Below are 6,356 nucleotides of genomic sequence, written 5' to 3'. Positions count from 1 at the left end.
CTTGGTTTGTGCACTGACATGCACTGTCAACTGTGGGACCTTATATGTAGAAAAGATGTATCCAATCAACTGAATTTACCCCAGGTGGACTTCAATTAAGCTGTAGAAACATCTCAAGGACGATCAGTGGAAACAGGATGCACCTGAGCTCAGTTTTAAGTTTCATTGCAACGACTGTGAATACTTATGACATGTGACTCCTTTGTTTTTTATTTTTAATAAATTTGCAAAAAATGTAAAAAAACAAAAAAAGGAAACTTCACATTGGGTGTAGAATTGAGGGGGGAAAAAAATGTATCCATTTTGCAATAAGGCTGTAACATAAAATGTGGAAAATGCTAAAAACCGCTAGAATGGTAGGTTGTTGAGCTTGTTTGACTAAAATTTTTATTGACATTCAGTGTTGTCATTTTTGCATTGTGATATAAAGAATCCTTAGTGGAGACAGCTCAGACACAAACATGGGTATTTATTTCATGATTCTGTCACAGCTTTTTTTCTTTTCTTTTTTTTTTTACCTGCTATCATGTCAAATTTGGGAGTGTGTGTGTGTGTGTGTGTGTGTGTGTGTACACACACAAAAAATTAAAGGAACACTTTAATCCAAGTATAGCATCAAGTCAATTCAACTTCAGCAGAGGGGTTATTAATCAGTTTCAGCTGCTTTGGTTTGGATGACACCCAAAACAGGAATGGCTTTTACAGGTAGAGGACACTGGCATTTTTTCTCACTATTTGACCGGTTTTTCACAAGTTTTATATTTGGGTAGGGTCAGTGTCACTACTGGTAGCATGGTCAAGAAAGCCCAACAAAGGCTCTTCTACAGAGCCAGAATAGTGTATCCCCTGCGTCAGAGTGATGGTATGGTTTGACAGCTGCACAGGACAGAATGGCCTTTACCTGGGCAGTGAGAACAATGCAAGGGATTGTGGGAAGTTCCCTCCCAGATCTGGATTCAGCATATGCTGGACGGGTGCAGAAGAGGGCCAGGTATATCGCTGCGGATCCCACACAGCCAGACAATGGACTGTTTGTACAGCATTCCTTCCAGAAAGCAGTACAAAAACCTAAAATACCACCAGGTTGAAAGAGAACTTCTTCCCCAGAGCTGTGAAATCTGCCCCTTGCATGCACGCACGCACACACACACACCACCCCCTGTAGACACATACAGGGAATAAAGTTCTCCTTCAATATGAATTGGGCTACCAAAAGGCAGGATTCACGCTGACACTGTCCTGACGCAGAATCAAGGTTGGACGCAAGGTTAAAAATTTACCACATCCCTTGGGCATAGGTGCACCGCATTCAAAATGTTAAAAAATTGATTTTTAGAATGTCTCTGTTTTGTCCTGTTTCCTCTGTGTCTCTGTCCTGTCTGCACTTTGCAGGAGGAGTGCGGTGTTGTCAACCTACTGTGTGGTTGAGTGTAGATGTTTCAGTGCGGTGAGAACAGTAGCAGAGTGCAGAGTTTACAAACATTTTTTCTTTCAAAAACTGCTCTCTCTGTGAGTGTCCTTGCTGTAATTAAACTAAAAACACAGCTGCAGACCCGTGACAAATTAACCCCTTAAGCCCTAGAGCCTATTTCACCAAAATCACATACCCATACACTGTGATTTATTTCTCAGCTTGTACAAGGTCAAAAATGCAAAAGTTTGGCTCAGTTAAGACAGGTCCTAGGGAGAAAACCTCCTCTGTCTAGGACCTGTCTCCCTAGGGGGGGAAAAAAAATCAAAGTAAATACTTGGTAGGAGTAAATGAGCCCCCCCCCCCCCCCAAGAAAAAAAAAAAACAAACAAACTCCGATTTATGTCTATTTGCTTGGCGTTTCAGCTGTGGTTAGTTGATATGTGATTGAAGTGGATACTTTTGTAGAGGAGACCTCGCTTGGCATTTTGATGTATAATAAGTGTATGTTGGTATCAGCATTGGTTATTTGAGTGTTCAAATGTTCCAAAACAGGGGGACTCCAGGGTTTAAGAGGTCCCATAAACTCTCTTGCTGAGGTATGACAATATGTGCTCATAAAACTTTCTTACCTCTCAATCAGGTTGCACGTTCCACATTCAGACTGCAAACCAGGGAGAAATCCAGACAGAAAGAGGGTGTTGGGGGGGGGGGGGTTGCCGGTGCCCTCCTGCCCTCCATAACACCCCTTGATTAAAAGGACACTTGAAGACCTTTTTCATACTGCTGCTACTACTTATAATAGTAATAATTTTAACAACTAAAATGTTTAAATCAGTATTACTCTGGGCTTAGGTTTTGCTGTAGTGACAGACTGTTTAATTAATGAACCATATAAAATAAGTTTACTTAATTTAACTTTTCTGCACAACTAAGGAGGGATGTGAAGCAATATTTTTATTTAATGTTTAAGCTTGGCATTACTGGGTCTGTTTTGGGTTCTCGCTTTAAAATTGTCAGTTAGGATGAGGGAAGCCAAAAATAAAAGGATTACAGGTCTTATGGTTAGTAATCTTATGAAATATACATGTTGTGATATCAATTTTGGTTAAAGACAAAGAAAAGGTGAAAATGTGCCAAAGAAAATGCAGATGTACAACACACATTAAGCAGGACGACCCCCCCCCCCAGCTACACACATCAGAATTTCAGGTCCTGGAAAAACTCAGATTGTCACTGAATGGCGAGCTTCTGTTATTTAGCCTAATAGATTTGAATTAGCATTGAATGAAGTAAAAGCACTTTAAAAAAGCTGTCCCCTTAAAATGTGTTTATCCTGAAGTATTTAAATATTGTAGGTTAAAGCTTTTCTATAACATGATGCTGCATTAGAAAAGAGCAGCGATGGTTGAGTGAAATATAACCTTGTTCAGCAGAACAGTAATTTGCTGGGTTTTTTTTTTTTTTTTTTTTTTTTTTTTTTTTTTTTTTTTTTAGCTCTCCACCTTGGTTTATCTTCAGTCCTAGGACATGATTACAAAATGGTTTCTATAAAAAGGTAGATGAACAGCTTATGATTTGGCCCTGAAAAAAAATTTCAGTCAGATTTTTCAGTCATTTAACCAGTCAAAGCAATGGAAACGTGGGTTCTCCCAAAGAAAGCCAAAGCTGTCTCATCTGATGGAAAGGTCATGGCCTCTGTCTACTGGGATACTGACCCCGGTCACATGCGCACGCTGTGACCGCAAACATTGTGGACAGAACCGGTGAGCTGGAGATGAGCTCCGCAGAGCAACAAGTGGCAGCTTTTCTCACGACCAGAAACATTCATCTGGACGTGGACACCATCGAGGCTTGCCACCCTCTCCCAGCTACAGACAACAACACGCCTGCTCTGATTCTGAGGTTTGTAAGCAGGAAAAACAAAATTGCACTAATGAAACAAGGGAAAAAGCTAAAGGGTACGAATGTTTGTCTGAACGACCATTTAATAAAAAGGAATGCTGATATTGCCAAGAAAGCCAGATATTTACGGAAACAAAATAACAATACGTGGGTTATGAACTGTAAAGTATACATTAAACTTAAAGGTACACCTGAGGAAGCTAAGGTATTAGTTATCAAAGACATAGAAGAACTGAATAAATATGAATGAGGATAAAACTGGTTTTGGTTTGATTGTGATTATTGATAAAAATCTATAGATAACATAATGACCATTGACAGTGATCAGTTTATTTCAGCCCAGGAGCTCGGTTTGGAAACATTCACTCACTGTAATTATGCTTCCCGCCCCTTTGGTCTTGAAATCGACCCTGACTCCTTTTTCACTGAAAAAATAGTACGACAGTGTAATTATTTTACAGAACAACAACTCAGAGTATAAAATTAACAATGGGGCCTTTTCAATTATACATTTTAATAGAAGTCTTCTTCGGAACATGTCCAGTATAAGTGATTGTCAACAACCAAAAAAAGCTTTTCAGTTATTGCAATCTCAGAAACATGGCTAACGGATGATATCAAAGATTTAGTACATCTGGACGGTTATGAATTATTTCTAGTTAATAGACAGAGGAAAAGGGGCGGAGGTGTACCACTGTATGTAAGGTCTGATTATACGAGGTCTGTGAGAAAACTATCGTACCTTTTTATTTTTTTCAAAAATCATATGGATTTGAATCAAGTGTGATTGCATCAGACAAGCTTGAACCTGCACATGCGTGAGTTTTTTTTTCACGCCTGTCGGTTACATCATTCATCCTGTGAGCACGCCTTATGGGAGGAGTGCTCCACCCCCCTCGTCGGAGTTCTGTTTGTGCAGATAATGGCGGAACACTTGGAGCGACGCTATTGCATCAAATTCTGCCAGAAACTTGGCGACAGCCAAGTGGAAACCATTCGGAAAATTAAGACGGCTTTCGGAGATGAAGCCATGAGCACCACACGGATTAAGGAGTGGTACAACCGGTTTAAAGACGGATGTGTAACGGTGGAGAGCGAGCCGCGCCCCGGCCGACCATCGATGTCCCGAAATCACGAGATCGTTTCCAAAGTGTACGCTGTGGTGATGCGGGACCATTGACTGACCATCTGAGAAATTGCGGAGTGGACATTAGTACTTTTTCGGCACATTCCATTGTTAGAGAAGATTTGGGTATGAAGTGAGTGGCTGCGAAGTTCGTGCCGAGGTTGCTGACGGCGGACCAAAAGCACCTCCATGTTGAAGTCTCACAGGACATGCTGGACTCCATTCACACTGATCCCAGCTTTATGGACACCATTATAACCGGTGATGAGTCCTGGGTGTACGGGTATGACCCGGAAACCAAATTCCAGTCATCACAGTGGAAGCATTCCACGTCGCCACGGCCGAAGAAGGCACGCCAAGTGCGCAGCAATGTAAAGGCAATGCTGACTGTTTTTTTTGACTCCCGTGGTGTGGTACACCACGAGTATGCACCACAGGGTCAAACAGTAACGAAGGAGTATTACAGAGATGTCCTCCGTCGCCTCTGTGATGCTGTACGGCGCAAGAGATGGGAGTTGTCGGCCACAGGAAATTGGCACTTCCACCACGACAATGCGCCAGCTCATTCCTCCAACCTAATTTGGACTTTTTTGTCTCAAAACCAAACTCCTGTGGTTCGACAGGCTCCATACTGTCCTGACATGGCCCCTTGCGACTTGTGGCTGTTCCCAAAAATCAAAACACCATTAAAAGGAACACATTTTGAGACGAGGGAGGACATCATGGCTGCAACGATGGCGGCGTGCGCTCCATCCCGAAAGAGGCTTTTTTGGAATGCTTCCAACAGTGGCGACACCGCTGGGAGAAGTGTGTGGAGTCCCAAGGAGACTACTTCGAGGGTGATTAGGTTTCCAACGCTCCAGGTAAGCCAGTTTTTTTTTTTTTCCCCAGCCAAAGGTCCGATACTTTTCTCACAGACCTCGTAACTGCAAACTTGTTAACAATGTCATTTACAGTGGACAATATTACGGAATGCGTTACTGTGGAAATCATAACCGTGAAGTCTAATAATATCATTGTCAGCTGCATATACAGAGCTCCTGGAGCAAACATTAATTCTTTTGAAGAAATAGTCATGGCAACATAACAAAATCAATAGAAATAAGTATTTATTTGTCTGTGGAGACTTTAATGTAGATTTTTTAATCCTCACAATCATCCACAAACCACCTCTTTCATAAATTCCTTATACTGTTTGGGATTATTTCCAACTATCACTCATCCAAGCAGAGTCACTGTTAACTGTACAACCCTTATTGACAATATTCTATCTGTTATATCTGGTAATCTCACAGCAGGAATTTTGGTAAGTGATATTAGTGATCATTTGCCAGTCTTTACTGTGTTTGCATCACAGGGTCATAGTAGTAGTAATCACCAAAGTGAACTAAAAACCTTGAGGAGAACAGTAACACGTGTAATCATTGATAACTTTAGGGAGGAATTATTGTGCCAGAACTGGGACGAGGTGTATGTTGATGATGTTGATGAATCTTGTAATGCTTTTATTTCAACTGTCTCCAGGTTATATGACAAACATTGTCCTCTTGTTAACAAAAGGCACAGAAATCGATATTGTCACAAACCATGGATAACTAAGGGACTTCAGAATGCATGTAAAAAGAACTTGTTGTATAAACAATTTATAAATTAAGAACAAAGGAAAGTCTCGGACTACATCACTTGCTGTGATGGATTTGGTGGAAAATATAGCGACTGCAATTGATAATAAACAATACACAGTAAGCATTTTCTTTGATTTAAAGAAAGCATTTGCCACAGTTAATCATGGAATACTATTATCTAAATTGCAGCAATCAGAGGTCTTGCATATGATTGGATTAATAGTTATTTACATGGCAGATTTCAGTATGTTCACTTTAACAATATCGATTCTGAACCCCGGGAAATCGG

Source organism: Thalassophryne amazonica, chromosome 12 (assembly GCF_902500255.1).
Source record: "Thalassophryne amazonica chromosome 12, fThaAma1.1, whole genome shotgun sequence".
In the NCBI taxonomy this organism is placed as follows: Eukaryota; Metazoa; Chordata; class Actinopteri; order Batrachoidiformes; family Batrachoididae; genus Thalassophryne; species Thalassophryne amazonica.
The sequence above is the reverse complement of the archived record's forward strand: the minus strand, read 5'-3'. Positions refer to the sequence as shown.